We start from the raw sequence: 14201 nt of genomic DNA on the forward strand, positions 1-14201 counted from the left end.
CCCTTAAGGAGCCCTCCCTCCTTCAGGCTGAACCAGCCCAGCTCTCTCAGCCTGTCTCCAGAGCAGAGCTGCTCCAGCCCTCGCAGCATCTCTGTGGCCTCCTCTGGACTTGCTAGCAGGGTGGATCCTTGAATATCGATCAGCTTCCATGGGTCCCTCCCCAGGTCTGTATTCTTTCGAATTCTTCATGACAGATATCTGAAGAAGTTAAAGTCTGCCCTCTTGAATTCCTTGCCTCTAGCCCTAGTTTTTGCTTTGCACCTTCCTCTTAGAACCCTGAACTCCACCACCTCATGTTTACTCCAACCAGGATTGCCCACAGCTTTCACATTCACAACTACTTCTTCCTTGTTCATAAATTTCAGGTTCAGCAGATTGCCTTTCTTTGCTGATTTCCCAAACATCTGTATCAGGAAGTTGATGTTAGTGCCCTCCTGCCAGTCTCCTGGGTTTGTGCTCTCTTGTGTCCCTTACCAGCAGATACTGAGGTGGTTGAAGTACTCTATGAGGTCCAGGGCCTGTGAATGAGAAATTTCTATTTGTTTTCAGAAAATCTTATCTACTCCTTGACTGGGAGGTCTGCAGCAGACATCCACAAGAAATTCACCCATGTTATTCTTCCCACTAATGTAGACTCATCAGCTCTTGACTTGATCCTAACACATCCACAGGTAGGGCTCCATGCATTTTGGCTCTTCTCTCACATAAAGGATAAGCCCCACTACTTGCCTTCCAAGCCTGTCCTTGTTGAAAAAACTATATCCATCCATCAGAGCACTCTAGTCTTGTGAGTTATCACACTGTATCTCCATGAAGTCATAGACCTATATGTGCATACAGACTTCTAACTCCTCCTGTTTGTTCCCCATACTGCATGCATTAGTGTGGAGACTTGCCCCATAAGCTGTTCTGCAGGCAGTTCCTTGTGGGAGATTTTCTGTTAGAAAATAGCCATAGGGTGGAGGATTTTCTGTTAGAAAATGGCCAGGGGTTATTAATGGAAATGTACAGCAAGGGTCATGAAGCAACTGAGGAAGGTTAATTTTGTAACGAGGACAGATGTTACATTTCGACATGTCAAGAGGAAGACAGAACAGGAACTGAAAACGATGAAACAGGGAATTATCTCATCCAAGCAGAAAACGCAAGGCCTAATGACAGAAACTGCAAGGCTTGACGAAAAGGGACATGATCAGAAGCCATTCTCCAATCAGCTATGCAGCCGCTTCGCGTGGACACTTGTATCTGACCAGTCAAACTAACTGTTGACAGTTTGTGGTTATGTGTTTCTAACCTATGAAATTATAAAAAGCGCTATGAATATTCAGTAAAGCAGAGCATTCACCATAACTCCACGAGTGTCCGTGTCTGACTCTCGCGCCACCAACAGTTCCTTCTTTACATGCCTATTCATGAAGGGACTGCATTTCACTTCTATTTTGTTGAATGCTACCTTCCTTTTGCTCCAGTCACCCTAGGCCCTTGTCTTTTCCACCTCATTCACAAGTCCTTCACTTGTTATTTGAGAAATTTCTCCACGACATCATCATTCCTAGTTTAAATCTCTTCTTCTCTGGTTGGCAAGCCTGTCGGCAAAGATCCTTTTGCCCCTGCTTGTCACGGGGATCCTGCCTCTTCCAAGTGGTTGTTGATCCTCAAAGAGAATCCCAGAGTCATAGACATGGAAACCCGGGTGCCAGCACCACCTGAGAATCAATCAGGCCCTTATACCTCACCAGCAGGACTGAGAAGAGCAGCTCCTAGCTCCCTGTGACCTTAATTACTATATTAGCATTGTAGTAACTTCCTATGTCATCCACAGTAATGCCTACATAGAAGAGCAGCCCCGTGCAATAGTTGGACGTACCTTAGTAGCTGCTTCATATCACCCTGAATTTGAGCTTCCACCAAGCAGCAAGCCACCCTTGATGGCAAATCAAGCTGGGGGCCTTCATTACATGAGTCTCCTCTAGTCATATGTGCAATTCCCAAAACCAGACAGGATTCATTTAAACACTGACTGAAGATACTGTCCTAAATAGAGATATATGCTTAATGTTTTCTAAGCATTACAAGTGCAATTTGTGTGCTGGTCTCCTTCCTCATTGTATGGTATTTTTATGAGCAGTTTGCATTTGTTTTTTTTCCCCCTGGGTTGTGGTTGAATCCTGGTGTTTACTACTTCACACTCTCCATGCAACAGTGAATTGAAAATATCATGGAAATGTGAATGTGTTTCTGATATGCATTACTGAAGTTAAAATGCATGAGGCTGGGGGAGATTCAGAGCTGTTCTCACTAATAAATGAACTGGTATCTCACTACTGGTGGGCAGCAAGAAGTATAACAAGGCTCAGAGAGGAAAATAACTTGCTGTACTGCTATCATCAATGCCAAAGTTAAACAAAAGGAAAACAAGGAAAACGTCCTTTCTGTAGAACTCATACTCTCTCTTCTCTTACAAATGACTCCTATTAATGCAAGTGAATCTAATCTACAGTACTTTGTTTTTATCCTCTTGATAGAGCTGGAAATATTCCTTAATGTTATTATCTTGTTAGTGGATAAGCGGTGGTTTTTACAATTTCATACATACTATGGCAAAGCAGGGCATAGACCCCATGTTTGCAGATGCATGCAAAAGACATAGTATCATCAGAGGAGTCTTTTCAGCAATTAGCTAGAACATGAAGTAGAAAAGAGACCAGGCAGTTTTGTTTTCCTGAAATGCATGAGCTAATTTTTAATATGCTGTAAAAGGGAGAGGGTCTTATTGACACTGGTGAGTTGCTGAATCTAATATCACTTTAATAGTTTGCTTCAATATCCAGTGGAGTTAATGGGAAAGCTTTCAGTGAGATAAAGTCCTTTTGTTGACAGAAGTCAGTGTTCTGGTCTAGGAGGGTTGATTCATTGTCCTTCTTTTACAGGAGAGGTATCTGAGATGGGATTTTTCTGGCTGCCCAAGGGCAATGGAAGTCTCTCAGCTTTCTATTTGCAGTCTCATCCACACAAATAATTGTAGTGATTCACAGTACAAAAATCATTTGCATTTCTGTGAATCCCACATAAAAATGTAGGTGAAGTCAGTAAAGAGCCTGGCACACTGATGAAGAAGAGCATAAAACTCACATGATAAAAGCAGGCATGCTTAGGGTCAGATTCACATTGAACATCCTACAAGAGGATTCTGTGTTAGCAGGACACATAATTTATGACACTTCAGTACTCACAGCAGTTAACACAGCAGACAGAAATGTCTTTTCTTACATTGTGTTTTGAGAGGTGAAATTAGATATTTCAACTACTCTGAGTCAGAAATGCATATGTGGCCAGTGCAAATTTACATTAAATCATTCTCCTTTTTTTTTATCTGGGTTTACCTGATTGATATGTTTGATTGATATACCTGATTGATATGATCGATATAACCTGGTTGGTTGATATGTTTGGTCTCTTTTGAGGATGTTTTCCAAGATTGTAATTTGCTTTTCAGGAAGTTAAAAATATTTGTGAAAATATAGAAATAGATATGTAAGTATATAATTAAATTTACATAATGAATTATAAGTACAAATATAAATACAAATATTAGTACGTATGTATTGGGGATATTCATATAGCCTTCTAGAGGAGTTTGCATGTAATACAATTTTTAGAAGATTTCTACCCCAAGTATGTATTCATTTTGTTGACTTCCAGATTTAAGAATTTCCAACTTCTTGTCTTGCTGCTTTCAGTTTCAGAAGAGGAACAATGTAATTATTCCAGATTAATGTGAGTTCACCTCACAAATGAGAGCTGACTAACTGCAGTGCAGTCTGTGTCTGGTCATATTTGTTTTCATCACCAGTTGGAGGAAAAGGTGAGGGTCAGCAAGTTCTGCAGCACCATGGCTATGCTTTGTCCCCTCTAACCTTATTTAGCTCTGCTCAGAAAGCTTTCTTAATAAGGACAGTTCTGAGCTGGTAGAAATTAATAGAGCTGCTCTGTACCTTGCAGTCTCAGCACTATACAGGAGCAGAAGCAATACATCAGCAGGAAATTTCAGTCATTACCAGAGTCAGTGAATGGGAACTGACCCTGAAAAGCAACTTGGAACTCCCTTTTGGACTGCTTTGGGATTTTCAGATCTTTATCTGTGAATATGAATTAGCCCAAAAGCTTCTTTGAGTCCAGCCTGTCTTTAAAGTGGAGATTCTCTCCCACACTAAGGCTATTGCTTAGACTGAGTGAAGGGGAAGAAGCTGGTTCAGTGTTGAAAGCTGTGTTCCTTACGGAGTCTGGACTCTTATGCAGTCCATAGTTGGAGACAGTGGAGGAGTGTGTTTCAATACACTTAGTCTCCTGCCTCTTGTCTGCAAGACTCTTTTGGGATGGGAGGTGTGTAAGATAGGTCCTACAGGGACCAAAGGGCTGATCTGGAGAGCTGTTGGGTGCCTATGGAGTATCTATCATCATTTTCATCTTCTGGACTAAGAATTTTGATGTTGTTTGTAGGCAAAAGAGGCAAAGACAAGTACTCTGGATCAGTCCCAACACTGGCCCCTGAGGGACACCACTCGTTACTGGTCTTCAGCTGCACACTGAGCCATTGACCACAACTCTCTGGGTGTGGGCATCCAGCCAATTTATCCACCGGGTGGTGATTCATCAAATTTGTGTCACTCTGCAAGGATGAGACAAGGATGTTTTGCGGGATAGTGTTGAACTTTTCAGACATGTCAGCGCCAAGAAGTAACACACCTGGAGCTTTTGTTGGAAGGATTACAGATGTGGTTCCTCTCTGTGCCTTGTGCTGTGGAGCTAGTCAAATCCTATCATACTCAAGCACATATGGAATGCTCTTCTAACAAAGAGCTTCTGGAGGAAGCAAGGTTAACAACATGCTTGTGGGTCTGAAAAGTACTGATGAGCAAATATGGACATGCTTCAGATATGAGTGTTCTGACCAAAAGGTAAATGCCAAGGTAAAAGCACCACAACACCCAGTTTTTAATGTATGGTGATCCCAGTTGTTCATTGTTTGATTGGATTAAGCCCCATCCAACCTGGCCTTAACCTGGCCTTAAACACTGCCAGGGATGGAGCAGCCACAGCTTCTCTGGGCAACCTGTGCCATGGTCTCACCAACCTCACAGGGAAGTGCTGTCCCCTACTTGTCTTTCCTAAGAAACACAAGACTTGACTTAAAAATTAAAAGGGTAATAAAAAAATCCACAACACCCAAAACCAACATGGAAAGAAACAGTTTTCTTGCTGAAGGAGTTCAACCCTCCAAGCTTCTGATTTTCTCTGATCTTAATTGCTTTTGTGAAACAGGGAATCACATGATGCAATAATCAAACCAGTAAATCAGTTCAAGCAGTGGTGTACCTTGTAATTAAGCAATGCAAGTAATCAGCCTGAAATTGGGGTCATAAGATATTATAGTCTCATCAAGCAATAACTCAATCACAGCTCTTCATACAGTTTGGCAATAATGCGGCAAAGATCGTTCAGTTATTAAGCCCCTCAATTTTGGATTTCCAGTAAGATTCAAACAATGTTTAAATGCCCTGTCAGAAGGCAGAACTACTTTCCAGTTAAATCTCAGGTCCTCTCTTACTGTTGAACTGGTAGAAAACATTTTATCTCCCCTGAAGTCTGATGAGAATTGAGTTTCTGACAGTGTCCGTGTCTTCATTCTGGAAACCTTTATTTTAAAAGGAAGAACACTGTGTTCCAATCCATTTTACCTCTCTAAAAGCTAATCTGGTCTCAGAAGTTTAAAAAAGGATCCTAGCATTGTATTTTAGTAATGTTTCCTGGGGGGGGGAAAAAAATCTAACTCTTACCTTTTTCTCCATGGAAACCCTTTACAAAAACAAAGGCATTTTAGACTTCTTTATGATCAAAGTAACCCCTTGAACATTTTGTGAAGTAAACTTTCTCTTGTGGTTGAAAATACTTTTCTTCTAGAAACAGAAATAAGTAATAAATGTTTAAACCATTGGGTTTTCTCTGTAGCCTTTTATGCTGAAGTCTTTGATTTTCAGGTGGTTTTGATAGAAATGCATGAAGCTGATTTTTTTTAAAACACAAGAACGTTTTTTAGAAATCAAACTACCACTATTCTTGATCAAAAACTTGTTTTGAAATACACGAGTTGGGGGCAGGGATGTGGTGGGTGTGTGTGTTTGTAGGTTTTTTGTTTGTTTATTTTTTTAGTTTAGCATTTCTGGAGCTCTTTGAAAACTTGAGCAAAACCAATGAGAATGAAAACTTGACAGAAAAAAGCACATCCGGACTAAAGCAGGAAAGTCCTTCTATTGAAACTGTCATGGAAAATAATATCATCCTGTGACTTTTGTTTCAATGCTGTTTTCTAGGGTTGGGGATTAGCACTGTTCTTACAAGCTGCATTTATTTTGTTTGGAGTTAAGCTCTCATTAGTATTTGCTTTGTAAATGTAACTTCATTGATTTTGTTTTCTACCTTCTGTGATATTTTAAGCTGCAGCCTCAAAGAAGTCAGAAGATCTCTTAGCTGCATCACAGGGAGTGCCCTTTTTATCCAGCTAAATATATCACCATGACTTGAATTTTCATCTGGGATTTGTAAATTGAATAGATGGATTTCTCCATCCCCTCTGATTGATGTACAATTGTGAAAGCTTGACCTTTACCTGCTGAATACCCATTTCATTTTAGCCTGAAAATAATTCAGTCTCAGAGCTGTAATGTTTTCTAAACTTGTTTTTCCGCTAAGTACAAAATTCTATCCTATGCAGGGAGCCAAGGAGGGAACTATTTACTAATTAACCAGGACATTTTTGCTGTTCTCCTGTCCCAGAGAGACTTGGCATATCCCACGAATCTTCTCCTTGTGTCTTCAGGAAGTCTACACCATATTATTTTGTTATTATCCATATAATAAATAAGCATATACTGTAGGAGATAAATGTAACAAAACTGTGCAGTCCCTTATGGAAGGGGGAGGGTATTTTATTTAAAATGGTCTCTTGGTGGGATAAAGCTATGCGCTTACACTTTCACATCAAGTCACTAGCACCAAGATGAGTCTGCCCAGCTGCTTTTACTAAGATCTGTTATGGATGGCATAGCAAAAGTATGTGCACACTAGGTTAAAATGGCCAGAAGCTAAATTTAGTCCGAGTGTTCCTCCATGTTTTACTCCACGTGTTACTCCACAACAACCCATAGGACTAACACCAGCAGAGGCTCTCTCTGGGAGGCACCCAACTATAGCAGGGACATATATTCCAGCAAAGACTAGCCTATTGAATGGAGATGAATGGTTGACCCAGTACATTTTATATATGCAAAAAGGGTTTAAAGATAAAAGGAGATATGGCCAATGATGCCATACCACACTGCCTGAAGTGCAGGTACGTGTTATACAGCCAGGAGACAAAGTCTTAATTATCCAAAAATAAAAATTGGAACCAAAATGGTAGGTGCCATGTACTGGTTTACTGTGTTCTTATTTTGCTGTTAAGGTTTTAGGAAAAGAAACTTGGATACCCCATTCTCAAGTGGAGAGAGTTGTGGATAGCCAAACCAGCAGATTGAAGACAGGATCCTGAATAGCAACAGAGTCAAGTGGGATATTTCACTACTTCTGACACTGCCAACTCTAGTAACTACTACACCATAGCTAACTATAACATTAAAAAGAATGAGTGTTAAGGGTGGTCATGTTGTACCTGTTACTGATAGGCACCTTGTATGTGAAATTATGGAGAGTGATCACATGATTTGGAAGATTTTGTCCAGCATATTAATAGGAGTGCTTAATAAAAGCAAAGGGAGAACTGTTGAGAGATAATAGTTATTTACCTTAAATGAGCAAATTTTAAATAATTTGAGTCACTTAGAGTTATAGTACTCTGTGGTTTAGTATGCTGTTTGCATATCTTTACTTTCTTAGCATAAGCAGCTATATTTGCTGAAGCCTTAGGCCATAAGCTGTGGACTTCCACCTAGACATGAGTTAGTTTTCTTAGTAATTGTCCCAGAAGCTGATACAGTGCAGTGTTTTGTCTTTAGTTTGAGAAGAATGCTGTTAACACAGTGATGTTTTAGTTGTTGCTAAGTCATGTTTATCCAAAGTCTAGGACTTTTTTAGTGTCCTGTAGTTTGTCTATGAGCTAGTGCAGAAGAAGGACAAATCAGAAGATGAGGAGGCTATCACCATCAGCAGAAATGTGTGAAAGGCCTGTCCAAACCCTGATTTGTCCAAAAACCTACCAAAACAAACCTTCCAAAACAAACCTACAAGATGCAATGAAAACTCATTGAGAGGACAATGGAAGCATTCATTGTTGTTTGTCCCGAGCACTGTGGATGATATGTGGTGTGTAAATTTTTCTGTATTCGTAGTTCTTTGTATAATTGATTGATTATATTAGCTGTAAAATGAACACCTCTGCCTGACTCAACCCTTCCCCATCATCAGAAAAAGGCATCAGAGTTGCTGGGTTTAAGGTATTGCATCTTTTCAAAGTTACATTATCTGCCATTGGAAGGACCAGTTCATATCTGTGTGCCCATTGCAGTGATAATGCTTGGGTTGCATACTGGTTTAACAGTATTTCCAGCTCATGTGGGATGTAAACTGTTACAGGGTGTCCTAGAGTGAAGGGATGGCATTTTGCTAATATGGTGGCTGCTGCCACTGCTTTAATACAGGCTGGTACTCCTCTTGCAACCAGATCTAGTTCCCTGGAGTAGTATGCAATCAGTCCCTGGTACTGTCCTAATTTCTGTGTTGTCACTCCAGTGGCTATTCTTTTTCATTCATGCACATGTAAGTCAAAAGGCTTTCTATAATCTGGGAGGCCAAGAGTGGGAGCTGATGCCAAAGCTCCTTTTATAGTTTTAGAAGCTTGTTTTCTTCCTGAACAACATGCAATAATTCCCACTTCCTCATTTTTAGTTGTTTCTGTCAGAGGTTTTGTGATTTCTCCTAACACAGGAATCCAAAGTCCCACAGCTCCAAGGAACACTCACAACTGTTTCTTTGTAATTGGATGCAGAAGCTTTATTATAGTTTGTATTCTTTCTGGGTCCGTTACTCACTGCACTTCCCTTAGGATAAACCCTATGTATTTAACTTCCTTCTTACACAGCTGGAGAGATAATGTGATGTATCAAGGCAGTACATAGATGTATAGTACCTTTTATATAGACATAGTCATCTTTATTTGCTATTAACAAATCACCTGCATATTGTGCAAGAGCTGATTCACCCAGTAGTTTTATGTCATTCAAATAATTTCTCAGTATTCATGAAAAAATTGTAGGAAACCCTGCAAACCCCTGTGGGAGACGTGCCCAGGTTAATCGTTGTCCTTTCCACACAAAGGCAAACAGAAGTTGTCTGTACTCATCTAAAAGGGTACTAAAGAAAGCAGCAGTTAGATTAATAGCAGTAAAAACCTTGTCAATGTGGTATCTGTAGAAGTGTGGTAGAGGGATTGGGCACCACTGGATGAGGAGCCAGTGCATGATAATTACCTGCAGGTCTTGTACAAAACAGTACTCTGGGTCCCCATCTTTATATAATCTGTTCTTCTTTGCAGAGAGTTTAAGAGTATTGTAGAGCAACACACTCTTTCAAAATTCTTTGGGCTAAATACTGGTCTGTTTGCTTTTGAATGCTCTTCTCAGCTTCTTGGGGAATAGGATGCTGTTTTATGGCCAGAGGGGATTTCCTCTCTTTGTTTTCATGTTTATGGGTTAGTAATCCCACATGAGTTGTAATTTACTGCACAGCTTTGATAGTACTCATTTCAATACTTCTAGTATTCATGGCTCATTTTGTAAGCTTTTGATAATCACACTCATCCCCATAATTATTAAGTCTGTCCCTTCAGGTGACAAATGTAATCCTACATCTAGAGACTTCAAGAGATCTCCCCCTATCAGGCATGCCGACGGGTCCTCTGCTAATAAAAATTGCCCCATATACTAATTTCCTATTGTTACTAACCAGGGCTTACTCAAATTCCACTCTTGTCCTATAACTCCATGTATTAAAATTCTGTCTGTGGTCTTGGATCATCTCAGTATAAAAGTTGAAAAGGATAATGTGGTTCCTCTATCTACCAATAATTCAGTTTCATTCCCTCTAACTTCATCTCCATTATGTCCCTACTGGTCCAATTGAGTTACCCCCATATTAAAAACCTCTAACCTTTCTAGACCCCACCCAAATATGCAGAGTCCTTATCTTCTAGTCATTGTGACTGTGAGTCTTCCTGGGGCAATTCTCTCCCATGATAATCCTTTCCTTCTATCCTTTCCCATGGTTGGAGTGGATATTCCCACTGTGTATGTCCTAAATTCCCACAATAATACCACACTCCTCCAGCATTCCTTCCGTTTCTCTTTCCCTTTTTCCCTAGTCTTAGTTCAGACCTTATATCTGCTGTCTTCATTCCCCAGCCCCAGTCTTTTACATGCAAGTTCCTTGCTGAAACCACAACCAGTAAGTTTGACTCCTGTTCTTTTGGTTTCTTCCTTTCTTTAATTTGCTTAGCTTTTTGCCTTTCTCTTTCCTCGCATCCACCGTATCCAAATACAACAACAGTCAAAATCTGCAACTTCTCTACCTGCCACCCAGCCTTCAAGAATCTGAAGGGGGCCTACAAGGATGCAGGCGAGGGACTCTCCATCAGGGACTGCAGTGGTAGGACAAGGGGGAATGGGTTCAAATTTAAACAGGGGAGATTTAAATTAGACATTAGGAAGAAGTTCCTCGCTGTGAGGGTGGTGAGACCCTGGCACAGGCTGCCCAGAGAAGCTGTGGCTGCTCCATCCCTGGCAGTGTTCAAAGTCAGGTTGGATGGGGCTTGGAGCAACCTGGTCTTGTGGAAGGTGTCCCTGGCCATGGCAGGGGGTTGGAACTGGATGAGCTTTAAGGCCCTTTGCAAGCTAGACCAGTCTGTGATTCTGATTCTATATCAGGGGTTGCCTGATCCCTAGTTGTGAATGCATAATTAAAATTCTGTGATGTCATTCCTCTGTGTTTTAGCAGGGTTTCTTAGAGCCATATCCAGAAATCACTAGGGTGCTTATCAGGTCTGCATTCTTGTACTTTAGTCCAGTTCACCCCTTATTCTCTTAATAACTTCTACTAAATTCTAGAGCCTTGTCTGACAAATGGCTCATCCCTTGCATTTATTCCCAATTTGGACCATTTTCTAGCCAGGGGTTTATTTTTGCCTCCTGCCTGTTGGGCCAGTTCAGCATCCTTATTAAAGATCTTACTCTCTCAACAGGTCAGAATAATTCCCTCAGTAGCACCAGGGTATCTCCCCACCTGGGACTGGGCTGAGTGCATATGTTAGAAGATAATTGAGTACATTTCTCAGCATCCTTCTTCAGTCTCTGCATTTTACTTCCCCACAGAGCCAAATCACCAGATCCATCAGACTCAGAGTCTCTCTCCTTCATACCTATGTGAATAACTTTCTCCCAAATCAACATGCAGAGAAAATTAAGCCAGAAGATGAGCATGAAGAAACTAGCTATGTTTTGTTTTTTTTTTCACTATGCTTCAGCTTATCCAGCTTATCTACAGACAATTTCTGAGGAGATACAGATGGCCTGTGGATAAATGCATAGTAGGGCATGCAAAATGGTCCTAAGAACAGACCTCGAAATACTGTGGGAATAGTCCTGTACAGTAGTATTTCCTGGAGAAAGTGGGCCCTATAACTCTGTAGCCCTTGTACTTATTTTCTAATTTTCCTCCCTCACTAGGCCTGTAGAGATCTATTAAAAGTCAGGTAAGGAATTGACAATAAAATCGTGCATTGGGAAGTACAGAAGACTTGATCTGTGAACAAAATGCAGAAAGAGCACTGCACTTTTCAGCATAGTTGACTGATCTCCCACTCTACTCCATTATAATGTCTCTGGGATCTTCTTTGGGTTCACTGGCATCAACTGGTTTTGCCCAATGATTTCCAGCGTTCCACCACTGATGGCAGTCAATGTTTTTCACCTCCACAAATATAGGATGCCTATCAGGATCGCAGGGGCAGAGAGCCTGCACTCTTCAGGGTGTGCTGTAAGGTCTGATGTCAGAAGCTAGGTTACCTCATGTAATATAATTTGACAGCTAAAAATCTAAGCAATGTGACAGGATCTTATAGGACTCTGGCAAAATTTACCCTGTATACCTGTATACACTACATACAATTACTCATCATCATAGAAGACTTATTCATGAAATCTCGTGAAGTGTTTCTTCCCCTGAACACTGCCTTACTGTCATTGGGGTGTCTATACATTCATTGTTTGATCTGTGGAGAAGGGAAGGAACTAAATACCCAGCAAGGTAAAAAGAACATGCTTATTAGCTGTGAATTTTCCTACCTACTCACTTTGTAAGATGCTGATAGTACACAAAATAATTATTTTTATTCTTTTGACTAGAAAAATTCTGAGCTTCTATAAATATGAAGCTACCTAAGAAGGAACTAGTTCTGATCTGCAAATTAAACCTACCCCACAGCTAGCTAACTTAGCAAATATAGAGTTCCTCAGCATCCTGTTATGCATAGTCCCAGAAAGTGTGATCAGCTTCTTAGGGACCAGTGGTCTTCCCTGGGTATATGATTTGGCAGCAAGACACATCTAGCCACACCAGTTGTGCTAGACAATAAATTAGCATGATTTAATCTACAGAAGAGTCCTCTTGGCAGGAATATATTTGGGAGGAATATAGGACAGTTGTTAGAGGATGTAGGGAGGCAATTAGGACAGCTAAGGCCTCCTTGGAACTGAATCTTGCAAGTCGGATTGAGAACAATAGAAAAGGCTTCTTCAAATACATAGCAAATAAAACTAACACAAGAGGCAATATAGGCCCACTGTTGAATGAGGTGGGTGCCCTGGAGACAGAGGATACAAAGAAGGCAGAAGTGCTGAATGCTTTCTTTGCCTCTGTCTTTACTCCTGCAGACTCTCCCCAGGGGCCCCAGATTCCTGTAGCCCCAGAAGGAGTCAGGACAAAGGAGGAGTTTGCTTTGGTAGATGAGAATTGGGTTAGGGATCAGCTATGCAATCTGGACATCTGTAAATCAATGGGTCCAGATGGAATGCACCCACGGGTGCTGAGGGAGCTGGCGGAGGTCATTGCTAGGCCACTCTCCATCATCTTTGGTAAATCATGGGAAATGGGAGAGGTGCCTGAGGATTGGAAGTTGGCAAATGTCACACCAGTCTATAAGAAAGGCAAGAAGGAGGACCCGGGTAATTATAGACCGGTCAGCCTTACCTCCGTCCCTGGAAAGGTGATGGAACAACTTATTCTTGACTCCGTCTCTAGGCATATTAAGGATGAGGGGGTTATTAAGAACAGCCAACATGGTTTTATGAAGGGGAAGTCATGTTTGACCAACCTTATAGCCTTCTATGAGGAAGTGACTAGGTGGAGGGATGATGGTAGAGCGGTAGATGTGTTTTTTTCTTGATTTCAGTAAGGCATTTGACACTGTCTCCCACAGCATTCTCATAGATAAGCTAAGAAAGTGTGGGCTTGACGATCAGGTAGTGAGGTGGATCAAGAACTGGTTGAAAGGAAGAAGGCAGAGAGTTGTGGTCAATGGGGCAGGATCTAGCTGGAGGTCTGTGACTAGTGGAGTCCCTCAGGGGTCGGTGCTGGGACAAGTGCTGTTTAATATTTTCATCAACGACCTGAATGAGGGAACTGAGTGTACCCTCAGCAAGTTCGCTGATGACACTAAACTGGGAGGAGTGGCTGACACACCAGAAGGCTGTGTTGCCATTCAGCCAGACCTGGACAGGCTGGAGAGTTGGGCAGGGAGAAACTTGATGAAATTCAACAAGAGCAAGTGTAGAGTCTTGCATCTGGGGAAGAACAACCCCATGTACCAGTACAGGTTGGGGGTTGACCTGCTGGAAAGGCCTGAAGGGGAAAGGGACCTGGGAGTCCTGGTGGATAGAAGGATGACCATGAGCCAGCAATGTGCCCTTGTGGACAAGAAGGCAAATGGCATCCTAGGATGCATTAGAAAGGGTGTGGTTGGTAGGACAAGAGAGGTTCTCCTACCCGTCTACTCTGCCTTGGTGAGGCCGCATCTGGAATATTGCGTCCAGTTCTGGGCCCCTCAGTTCAAGAAGGACAGGGAATTGCTTGAAAGAGTCCAGCGCAGAGCCACATTG

The sequence above is a fragment of the Melopsittacus undulatus genome, chromosome Z (assembly GCF_012275295.1).
Source record: "Melopsittacus undulatus isolate bMelUnd1 chromosome Z, bMelUnd1.mat.Z, whole genome shotgun sequence".
Classification (NCBI taxonomy): domain Eukaryota; kingdom Metazoa; phylum Chordata; class Aves; order Psittaciformes; family Psittaculidae; genus Melopsittacus; species Melopsittacus undulatus.